This window comes from Rhinoderma darwinii, unplaced genomic scaffold, assembly GCF_050947455.1.
Source record: "Rhinoderma darwinii isolate aRhiDar2 unplaced genomic scaffold, aRhiDar2.hap1 Scaffold_1582, whole genome shotgun sequence".
NCBI lineage: Eukaryota > Metazoa > Chordata > Amphibia > Anura > Rhinodermatidae > Rhinoderma > Rhinoderma darwinii.
This window is the reverse complement of record NW_027461985.1, coordinates 437,207-449,583: the sequence shown is the minus strand read 5'-3', so window position 1 is coordinate 449,583 and position 12,377 is coordinate 437,207. Positions and strand designations below refer to the sequence as shown.

General features: G+C 47.9%; 1 long non-coding RNA gene across 1 annotated transcript; it reads right to left on the bottom strand.

Moving 5' to 3' along the window:
- Positions 1 to 8,158: 8,158 nt before the first annotated feature.
- On the bottom strand, positions 8,159 to 12,112 carry LOC142699450 (uncharacterized). The gene is made up of 4 exons (XR_012866294.1): positions 11,981 to 12,112; positions 11,864 to 11,897; positions 9,294 to 9,407; positions 8,159 to 8,453 (listed from the first exon to the last, which is right to left on the bottom strand). It is a non-coding gene; the product is annotated as an uncharacterized LOC142699450 (long non-coding RNA).
- Between the last annotated feature and the right edge of the window lie 265 nt (positions 12,113 to 12,377).

Genomic DNA, 12,377 nt, shown 5'->3' with positions numbered 1-12,377 from the left:
TTTGTGGTGATAAACTGCTGTTTGGGCCCATGGGAGGCCTCAGAAGGAAAGGAGCGCTATGTGTTTGTTGGAGTCCAGATTTTGCTGGACTGGTTTTCGGGTGCCATGTCGCATTTGCAGAGCCTCAGAGGTATCAAAGCAATCGAAACCCACCAAAAGTGACCCCATTTTGGAAACAAAACCCCTCAAGGAATTTATTTATGGGTGTTGTGACCATTTAGACCCCACAGTTTTTTCACAGAACTTATTTGAATTGGGCTGTGAATTTAAAAAAAAACACTTTTTCCCAATAAGATGTAGTTTTGGCTCAAAATTTCTTATTTTCACAAGGAATAAAATACCGCATTTTGTTGCCCAATTTGTCCTGAGTGTGGCAATACCCTATTTGTGGTGATAAACTGCCGTTTGGGCCCATGGGAGGGCTCAGAAGGAAAGGACCACCATGTGGCCTACTGGGAATTTTCTGGTGCTAAGTCGTGTGTGCAGAAGCCACTGAGGTACCAGTACAGTTGAAACCCCCGAGAAGTGACCCCGTTTTAAAAACGACACCCCTTAAGGAATTCATCTAGAGGTGTAGTGAGCATTTTGACCCCACAGGTATTGTGTAAAAGATAATGTGCAGCAGTTGGTGCAGAGTGAAATTTGCAATTTTCTATACATATATGCCAATTCAGTGTCCGATATATTGTGCCCAGCATGCGCCACCGGAGATATACACCTCATAAACTGTAATGTTGGCTCTCCCGGGTACGGCAATACCCTACATGTGGCTGTTATCAGCTGCCTGGGCACGCAGCAGGGCTCAGAGAGGAAAGATGAGGAGGGGTAAGCTGTGTGAAGTGGATCAGAGCGAGTAAAACTGGGGTAAATTAAAAATAAAGGGATGGATGATAAATTTGAAAACAAACACTCTTTCATACACAGCTCTGGTTTTTCGGGACACGCGTCACATTGATATATTGTGTCCTTCCTTATCCCCCTCTTATAGCAGACTCTGCACCTCTTTTGACTTTTTCCCTTCTTGCCAGTTTGGGGAACTTCTCCTAAAAAGTGTTGCCCTGGTACGATGCCTGTGGCCCCGCTTCCAGAAGTACTGTAAGGCTTCAGGACTTGATCTGACAAGTCCACCCCTCCCATGTACCTATTGTAGTCCAGGATGCAGTCTAGTTTGGGGGTCCCTGTACTGGTACCTCGTACAGGTACATGGGTACTGGTGTGGCATCTCCCTGGTCTTGTACTTGACACACAATATGTTGCTGCTAGATTGTGCCCTGCTCTCACCCCTTCTGAGTGTTTGCCCAAGCAGAGTCGTAGGGAGGCCTCTCAGGTTTCTTCTAGCAGTGCCGCATGCCGCAGGACTTCTGGGAGCGAGGCAGTTGAAGAGTGGGACGCTGGTATAAAAATTATCCAGGTAGAGGTGGTAACCCTGGTCCAGCAGTGGGTGCACCAAATCCCACACAATTTTTGTATTAACTCCCAGTAAGGGGGGGCATTCTGGGGGCTGAGAACTGGTGGCCTTCCCTTCATATATCCTAAACCTGTAGGTATACCCTGATGCACTCTCGCAGAGCTTATACATCTTCACGCCATACCTTGCCCTCTTACCCGGCAGGTACTCGCGGAATTGAAGCCTCCCTTTCAAATGTACCAGGGATTCATCTATAGAAATACACTTCTCGGGGGTGAATGCTTGGGAAAACCGGGCACTGAAATGGTCTAATAGGGGTCTCCGTTTATACAAACGGTCAAAACTGGGGTCATCTCGGGGTGGGCACGGCTCATTAGGAGTATAATGTAAGAAGCGAAGTATTGCCTCATTTTTATTTTATTTTTTAGTTTCCAGCTCAGTTCTGAAGTTGCTTTGAGGGGCCCATATATTAGACACCCTTATCAAACACCCCATTTCAGAAACTAGACCCCTCAAAGTATTCGCAACAGCATTTAAAAAGTTTATTAACCCTTTAGGCGTTTCACAGGAATTTAGAGCAAAGTAGAGTTGACATTTAATTAATTTAATTTATTAGGCACCATGTCCGGTTTGAAGAGGTCTTGTGGTGCTAAAACAGTGGAAACCCCCCAAAAGTGACCCCTTTTTGGAAACTAGAGACCTTGAGGAATCCATTGTAGTTTTCTTGGGGTGCATGCGACTTTTTGATCAGTTTTTATTCTAATTTTAGGTGGCGTGGTGACTAAAAAAACAGCAATTTTACGATTGTTTTTTATTATATTTTTTTTACAGCGTTCACCGTGCGCTATAAATGACATATTCACTTTATTCTGCGGGGCGATACGATTACGGCGATACTGGATGTTTATAGTTTTATTTTATGTCTTCTGGCGTTTGCACAATAAAATACGTTTTGTAAAATATAATTTATTTTTTGTGTTACCTTATTCTAAGAGCCAGAACGGTTTTATTTTTCCATCAGGAAAGTCGTGCGAGGACTTATTTTTTGCGTAACGAACTGTAGTTTCGATCAGTACCATTTTTAGGTACATGCGACTTTTTGATCTCTTTTTATTCCATTTTTTGGGAGGTGAAGTGACCAAACAATTGTGATTGTGGTACGGTTTATTATTATTTTCTCTTACGGCGTTCACCGCGCGGGATAAATAACGACATTGTTTTGTAGTTCAGGACGTTACGGACGCGGCGATACCAATTATGTATAGTTTATTTATATATTTTTATTAATAATAAAGAACTGATAAGGGAAAAAGGGGGACTTTTACTTTTATTACTTTTAAATCTTTTAATTTTCTTATTTTGACACAACTTTTTTTTACTTTTTTACACTTTTTTTACTTTGTCCCACTAGGGGACTTGAGGGCAGGAGGCTCTGATCGCTATTCTAATACACTGCACTACATGCGTAGTGCAGTGTATTAGAGCTGTCAGCTGTTCGCTGACAGCAAGCATAGTGGGTCCTGATTTTGTCGGGACCCACTAGGCTTCCGTCGATGGCGTAGCCAGAGTCCATTGTTAGGATTCTGGTTGCCATAGTAGCCATCACGGCCCGCTATCGTGTAGCAGGCCGGCGATGGCAGCTTAACCCCTAAGAAGCCGCGATCGCTATTGAACGCGGATTCTAAGGGGTTAATCGGCGGGGACCACCGCGATCGGTCCCTGCACACTAAGCTGTGATAGCCTGCTGTCGGAAACAGCAGGTATCACAGCTCAAACACGCGCCGGGATTAAATGGCGCCGTGTTTACTCAGGTCAGTAATAGTACTGACCTGAGCGCGAACGTTCTACTTAGCAGGACGTACTATTACTGACCTGAGCGCGAAGGGGTTAAAAGCTGTAATGGCCGGTGATGAAAGTTGGGCGGTTTTCATGCCGGTCTTGACTTCGTCATACAGAGGTTGCATAAGGGAAGAGGCGTTGGGGAGCCATTCTCGGCAATACGTGATCATACCAAGGAAAGCTTGGAGCTGCTTGAGTCCTCGGGGAGGGGGGATGTTGAGTATAGCTGCCTTTCTTGCATCAGTGAGATGCTTGGTGCCATGAGAAATGCAGTGTCCAAGGAAGATAACTTTGGTGGCAGCCCACTGGACCTTCTTTAGGGACACCTTGCAGTTAATGGAAGCCAGGAATTGAAGGAGGCTGAGAGACTGGTCCTGGCAGTTCTGAAGATCATTTGAACAAAGAAGGAGGTCATCTACATACTGTAACAGAGAGGCCTCGGGGTGTGTAGTAATCCATGGTTGTAAACATAGCGTGAGGGCCTGCATAAAATGATTGGGTGAATTCTGGGCTCCTTGTGGCATAACTGTCCATGTGTACTGACGGCCTTGGTATGTAAAAGCAAAGAGGTACTGGCAATCAGGATGTAGGAGTACACTGAAAAAAGCATTAGCCAGATCGATGACTGTAAAGTATTTGGCAGAAGGAGGTATATTACTGAGTAGAGTATGGGGGTTGGGGACAACCTGGCTCTCGAGAACAGTTGCCGAATTGACAGCTCGTAGGTCCTGAACCATGCGGTACGTATCGGGTTGTCCTTTCACTCTCTTCTTCTTCACTGGAAAAAGTGGCGTGTTAGCGGGTGAGATACATGGTATAAGAGCACCTGACTGTAGAAGCTGTTTGATTTGTAGGCCCAGGGACCGTTCTTGTATGGCTTTTAGAGGATACTGAGGCACACGAGGGGCCGTCATCCCTTCCTTCAAGAAAACTTGCACAGGGGGCACTGGTAATCTGCCGATGTCTTCGGATCCTTGAGACCAGAGAGCTTGTGGTATTTGGTCATAATATGAAGGCGGAATGGGGGAATCCTGAGAGTCATAGGCCATGCAGAGTGGGAGGGCTGCTAGGAGACAGACCTGTTCTTCAGAAAAGGGTGAAGTGAAAGAAAGGTGCATCCCAGTATCCGTATATGTGATAACTGCTTGCAGACGTTGTAGGAGGTCAGCTCCTAACAGATTAAGAGGACAGTTTTCGGAAACTAGTAGTCTGGAGAAGAGTGTTTGTTGTGCTCCTATAGGAATGGGGATGGTGAGAGGAGATTTAGTAGGGATCCCATCTACCCCGACACATGACACGTAATCATTGGAGATAATATCCTGAGATTTTTGGTTAGAATAACTGACCTGGCTGCACCTGTGTCCACTAAAAAGGGAAGTTTGTGTCCTCCTACCAGCAGTTTTACGGCAGATATAGGCCCGGTCTTGGGGGTGGGAGCAGTGAGGGAGGGCAACGTGAACACAGGCTTGCCATCTTCCTATTGTCTACCACCCCGTCCTTATGGTTGCTGGTAAGAGTCGTAGGCAGGATTGCGGTATTGCCGTGATGGGCCCTGATTCTGCTGGCGGGGGTAGTTATCCATCCTAGTGTGGCAGTCGCGTTGAAAATGACCAGGCCTGTTGCAGCGGTAACAGATAATATCCCTGGCAGGTCTCCTACTGGCATTACCCTGGAACTGTGGTTCTTGAGGGACATATATCTGTTGTGGGTACTGGGGTGGGTAGGGTTGCTGGGAAGGCGGCGGATAAGCTGACTGATTCATATAATATGGTTGCAATTGTTGGTGTTGTTGTGGAGTTTGGATGGGGGTGGCACCAGGGGCGGTTGTGACCGCATCTTCTGTTGAGGCCTCCTGGAGCACAGCTGCCTTGACAGATTTAACAGGCTTTTCCGGGGCCTTCTGTTTGCCAAATGCTTTAGCTATTTGTAGGACTTGTCTGGGAGGCATATCAACATATTCTGGTCTATTTTCGGCTATCTTGATTTTGAGGTTTGCTTTAAGGCCATTGACAAAGGAGGTTACAAACAACTGTTTTTGGATCTTCACGTCAAAATCATAACCTTGATCTTCAAAAAGTGACATGAGGCGAGTGTAGAACTGCTCAACCGACTCGTGTGATTCCTGAACACAATTGGATATCGAGTCCGTACTATCGGATATCCTGTCGCAAGCTCAAACTTGTAATTGTCGCAAAATAATTCTCCAGACTCGTATGTTTCTGTATCTTTGGGTGTGACAGCTGCTAGGTCGGCCTGTATTATTGGCCAGAAACCATACCCTGCCTTGATGCTGGCCGCTTGTACAAGTTCTTTCCAAGGGGAAGAGTATGTGCGTTGAACTTCAGTTAGTCTCCTAAAGAAATCCATAGGTTTCCTGCTGGGATCCGGGAGGTTGGCCACAATTTGATTGAGTTGCAGCGGGCTGAAGGGGGAATACACATATGTTTTGGCCTTCGGTTTGTGGGCACTGGGGTAACATTCACTCTCGTGAACAGCAATGGGTGGAGGAGGATAGTTGGGTACATCAGAGGCCGTGGCCATAATAAGCGGAGGAGGGAAATCCCGGACGGGTATTTCCGGTAGTATTACCCGGGGTTGTACAATGGAGGAGGCCGGGATTTGGTTGTGAACATGTTTTACTGCTTCAGCCAGGGCTTGGGCGACAGCTAGTCCATTATGTACTACCTCTGATTTCTGTTAATCCGGTGGCCGATGGGGAATTCTTTATGGCCTGTATTAGTGTCTTGGCCCCGGTTAAGGGCGGGAACCCGTAAATCCCGGAACTGATAAGGGGCATGGATAAGGAAGTGACATATGTAGCTGCTACGGCTAAAACATGTTGGACTGTCCGTTCAAGTAGCTTGTTTGATTCGTCTGGGAATTCTATCTCATATTTGGGACCTGCTGCATGTATAATCAACCTACAAGGGAGGGCCCCAGGGCTGGTCACCGCTATTCCGGTTTCAGGGAGAGGGCCTTGTTCGTATATGGGGAGGTCACTTTGTTCCTGGATGGTGTTTCCTCTTGTCTCTACTATCGCGCGGGCCACTCCTCCTTTATGCTGAAGTCTAGTGTTAGCAGGGTTTACAATAGCTTCGGTATGTTGCGTGGCGATGTCCCCCAATCCGGCCATTAATGTAGTTCCTTCCCAAATGGTCTCCACGGCCATTGGACGCCATTGTTGTACAATTCCGGGAGGTGGTGTCCTGTCACTCTGTGCCGGTGAGTGACCAGAAGAATTGAAGTGAATCTGGGTGGGGAGGACCGGCCGTCTCTCGGGTCTGAAGGGCTTCGTAACTGGGGTTGTATCGGGGACTGCATGGACTGTACGTATATTGGAAATGGGTGGAGGCGGGCTAGGTGGCATTGGTGCATATGGAGACAAAATGGGCGGGTCGGGTGTCTCCGTTGACCTTTGACGTTGATGACTTTGGAATGCGGTACTATTGAGTAGTGCGGATTGTAGGGTGGTGGGCACCGTCTCTATTGCTGGAAACAGGGGTGTTACGGGCTTTAGAGGTACGAAATAAGTACCTTCCGGTGTCAGGAGAGGGAATATGGGTGTATAGGGCCCGGAAGGAGTAGCAAAATGGCCGCTGGGGGCGGAAGAGGATGGCTTCTGGATGGGAGTTTCCTGTGGGGTAGCAGGATGGCCGCTGGGGGCGGAAGGGGATGGCTTCTGGATGGGAGTTTCCTGTGGGGTAGCAAGATGGCCACTGGGGGGAGTGTCCTGGTGCATTCCACCGGCATGGGGGGGGGCTTCCAGTGTTTTGGGCTGCAGTGGAGGGGCCTGTGTTGCATCATCTGGTGGAACACAAGGAGGGACTGGGTATGGGTGGGCCAATCCACATACTGCACAATTTTCTGCCACTAGGGGGTTCTGTTGTCCACATTGTGGACATAACCAACATTGGCAGCCATTATAAGGCAGTGGCTGTTTATTCTTTCCATACAGATAATGAGTCACTTGTCCTTTCTTGTCTCTACATTCTATTTCAACATAACATTCTTTACTAATGGCTGCGGCTGTTCGCGCCCATGCGTGGGCTGCGTCCGTTAGACCTTCATCTTCTAACTTGCCTTTACATTCTTTCACAATTTCCGGCCATTTTTCAGGCTGCAATCTACCTTCAGCGGGCAATCCACATATTCCCATCAGTTTCTTCATCTTACCAACATATTTTTTTCCTTCTTTTTTCTCAACTAACTCGCGCTGAACTTAAAGTTGGGAGGCGTCCCTCCTTTTGTTTTAAACACACTTTTTAGGACTTCCATCGTCCCTTCACGTCCCTACCACTATAGGTTTTTTACCTCCTACCACTAATGCTACCACTAAATTGATTCAGGTTATACCTCCTACCACTAAATTGATTAAGGTTATACCTCCTACCACTAAATTGATTCAGGTTATACCTCCTACCACTAATGCTACCACTAATATGGGTTTTCAACCCCCTACCACTAATGCTACCACTAATATGGGTTTTCAACCCCCTACCACTAAAAGCTATCTCTCGTGTGTTATTTTCGCAAATATTACCAGTCTCTTCTTTATCTTGAATTTATATTTTACCTACAGGCTAACTTAAAGGGAAACAACAGTTCTTTACACTAGGTTCTTGGGACTGTATGCCAACTAACACAGTCTCTGTTGTTCAGACTCTCCCCCCCAGACTGACTAACACAATCCGTCACAATCTGAAGAAACACTCACGGCCAGCAAATAAGATGCCGATATTATCAGCAACTTACCGTGTCCTAGAGGTGATCAAGCTCGGTGAGTGTCCCCGGATCGATCAGGACGATGTAAACGTCAGGTCATGGGAAGGACCGGTCAGTGGCTAATACAGCCCCACGGGTCAGCCTGGTTTTCACCGAGTTGCGCGGGAAGAATTAAACCAGAAGCAGAGCTCAGGTAGAATATCCTCTCTCGATGAGATAGGAGCACAACAACTTTATTTAAAACAATGCAAAACTTATATAGCAAAAATGGCGTCAATTATCAGTATATGATCTTGTGACACCTCAAAGGTGCTAATTGGTTCTTGTTTAAACATGTCCTTTTCTTATTAGTTCAGTAAGTTTGTGGGTTAATACTTCATGTTGCTTTTTTCACATTCCAGGGCGTTGTCTCATGCTCCGGCGCCATCTTGTGCCATCTTATCATACTACGTAGCATTATAGCAGAATATGATCTACTGAGAAGCTTTATGTAAGGATAATAATGATTTTTGCAAGCACACAAATATACAGTGGTAATCTTTCACAACATCATACAGCCCCCCTGTAGATAACGCCATACAGCCCCCCTGTACATAACGCCATACAGCCCCCCCACAAAAAAAAAAGACAAAAAACGGCCCATAGTTTGTCCTACAAAAGAGATGAATCCCCTATCCACAGGATAGGGGATACAGGTGTGATCGCTGGCAGCAATAAGGAGAATGTTCTCCATGAGAAACCTCGGACTTCCGGGGTCTGCGCAGTTCAATAAAAATGAAAGGAGCGCTTGTCACGCATGCGCACAGGGCCCCTCATGCTGCGGGCCCCATAGCAGTAGTTACGCCACTGGTAGTAGTAGTAAAAGGAGTAGTTGAAGTAGTAGGAGTAGTAGTATGAGGAGTTGTAGTAGTAGTAGTAGTAGTAGTAGTAAGTAGTAGTCAGGGCCGGCCTTAGGATAGATGGCGCCCTGTGCGAAATTATCTTTCTGCCCCCCACCCCTATAAAAAAATTATAATGCCCCTTTAGTACCCCCATACAGTATAATAATAATATTTAATAATATAATATATTACAACCCCTTCAAGGACACACTATTTTGTCCTCTAATTGTGCCGATAGTATTATGCCCCATGTAGTACCCCTACACAGTATAATGTCCGCTTAGTGGCCCCCACACAGTATAGTGCCCCCCTGTAGATTTTACCATACAGCCTCCCTGTAGACAGTGCCATAATCCCCCACCTCATCCTTGTAGATCGTGCCATACAGCCCCCCCCCACCTCCCCCTTGTAGACAGTGCCCCCAAACAAAAATTGTACTCAACTAGGCCCCGTTGCCACGACGAATTGAGCTGCTCCACGAAGGGATCCTTGCGTAGGCCGGCGTAATCCTGTAGCCGAGTACAGAGTTTCCTGACCTTTTCGGACTCGAGGCAGCACTGGAAAAATAATATTTACTCAGGTCACCCGTACCAAAAATTGTTTCCAGAGAGACAGAAAACTGCTAAAGACAAGCACTACACTCGTAGAGTGTGTTCACAGAGCGTTTGTTGTAAGGCAAAAAAAAATCTGCTTCAATATTCCTTCAGGAATTGACAGCTGTTTGACCATGTTTTTTGCGTTATTTCTTAAGCCGTTAAAGCTAATGCAAAAGACGCAGGAAAAAAAGCACCAAACGGGCGCCGCAGGTATTTTCTGCCTTCTATTCATTTCAATTGGAGGTCAGAGGTGGAAACCACTTGAAGACCATCAGCCCCCCACTCACAGTAATATGACCATCAGCCCGCCACTCACAGTAATATGACCATCAGCCCGCCACTCACAGTAATATGACCATCAGCCCCCCACTCACAGTAATATGACCATCAGCCCCCCACACACAGTAATATGACCATCAGCCCCCCACTCACAGTAATATGACCATCAGCCCGCCACTCACAGTAATATGACCATCAGCCCGCCAATCACAGTAATATGACCATCAGCCCCCCACTCACAGTAATATGACCATCAGCCCCCTCACTCACAGTAATATAACCGTCAGCCCCCCACTCACAGTAAAATGACCATCAGCCCGCCAATCACAGTAATATGACAATCAGCCCTCTCACTCACAGTAATATGACCATCAGCCCCCCACTCACAGTAAAATGACCATCAGCCCGCCACTCACAGTAATATGACCATCAGCCCGCCACTCACAGTAATATGACCATCAGCCCCCCACTCACAGTAATATGACCATCAGCCCCCCACTCACAGTAATATGACCATCAGCCTCCTCACACACAGTAAAATAACCGTCAGCCCCCCACTCACAGCAAAATGACCATCAGCTCGCCAATCACAGTAAAATGACCATCAGCCCCCCATTTACAGTAAAATGACCATGAGCCCACTATTTACAAATTCCCCCAGTAGATAGTGCCACACAGCCTCCTTGTAGAAAGCGACACAAAGCCCCCTTGTAGATAGCGCCACACAGCCCACTTGTAGATAGCGCCACACAGCCCACTTGTAGAGAGCTCCACACAGCCCCCATTGTAGAGAGCGCCACACAGCCCCCATTGTAGAGAGCGCCACACAGCCCCCATTGTAGAGAGCGCCACACAGCCCCCTTGTAGAGAGCGCCACACAGCCCCCTTGTAGAGAGCGCCACACAGCCCCCTTGTAGAGAGCGCCACACAGCCCCCTTGTAGAGAGCGCCACACAGCCCCCTTGTAGAGAGCACCACACAGCCCCCTGTAAAGAGCGCCACACAGCCCCCTGGTAGGGAGCGCCACACAGCCCCCTGGTAGGGAGCGCCACACAGCCCCCTGGTAGGGAGCGCCACACAGCCCCCTGGTAGGGAGCGCCACACAGCCCCCTGGTAGGGAGCGCCACACAGCCCCCTGGTAGGGAGTGCCACACAGCCCCCTGGTAGGGAGTGCCACACAGCCGCCTGGTAGGGAGTGCCACACAGCCGCCTGGTAGGTTGTGCCACACAGCCCCCTTGTAGGAAGTTCCACACAGCCCCCTTGTCGGTAGTGCCACACTGCCCACAGCCCCCTTATTGGTAGTGCCACACAGCCCACAGCCCCCTTGTAGGTAGTGCCACACAGCCCCCTTGAAGATAGTGACAAACAGCCCTCTTGTAGATAGCGTCACACAGCCCCCTTGTAGATAGCGCCACACAGCCCCCTTGTAGATAGCGCCACACAGCCCCCTGGTAGTGCCACACAACCCCCTTGTAGGTAGTGCCACACAGCCCCCTTGTTGATAGTGCCACACAGCCCACAGCACCCTTGTTGGTAGTCCCACACAGCCCCCAGCCCCCATGTAGGTAGTGCCACAAAGCCCCCTTGTAGGTAGTGCCACACGGCCCCCAGCCCCCTTGTAGGTAGTGCCACAAAGCCCCCTTGTAGGTAGTGACACACAGCCCACAGCCCCCTTGTAGATAGCAACCCCCCCCCCCTTCCTGTAGATAGCGGCACTATAGCTTCCTAAAAGAGCGGAATCCCCGTGTGGCAGGGGATTCCGTTCCTGGAGCGTTTCGCTTGATTTCTCTGTCCATATACGGACAGTCACATCAGGGAAACTCCTGAAGTGGAATCCCCGTCCACAGCGTTGCCGACGATGTGACCGTGGATTCCACTCAAGGAGAAGCTCCGGTCGTCTGTGTCCATTTACAAACAAATACAATTTTTTTTTTTTTTTGCAAAAGTGGTAAAACATAAAATACTATATAAATCTGGTATAGCTGTAGCTGTAACGACCCGTAAAATGCAGTTAAGTTATTTATAACACAAGGTAAACGGCGTAAAATTTAAAATCCCAAAAAGAATGAATAGATCTGGGGGTTTTTTCATTGGCCACTAAAAAAGTTAATATAAGTAAACCAATAAATTATACGTACCCCAAATTGATTCCATTAAGAAATACAACTTGTCCTGCAAAAAACAAGACGGCTATGACTATGGAAAAATACAAAAGTTCTATACCATGACTATCCCCAGCAGTGGCCATTACTCACCTACGTGCCTGGACAGCCCCAGCTCCTCATTGAGTCACTGGCAGATGATGGCAGGCATGGGTCTCGCCTGCCCGGGATCATCACACGCCGCTCGTTACCCTGCAGTTGTCACCGGAGCTTCCAGGTCGCATCCCGTCTCTATGACGACCGGTACCACAGCGACCGTTAACAAGGCCACAGTGTACTGGCTAGCTGGCTGTATTACTCTAGTGCGCCACCTGCTGTCAGGTGATGTCCAGTACTCCAGGAGATCAGATAACTTCAGCACTCCTGCTGTTATGAAACTACAACACCCAGCATGCCCTGACAACTACAGACTTCATTTTCCAGGCAAAGGCTGTCAGGGCATGCTGGGAATTGTAGTTTCACATGAGCTGGCGTGCTGAAGGTTACTGAC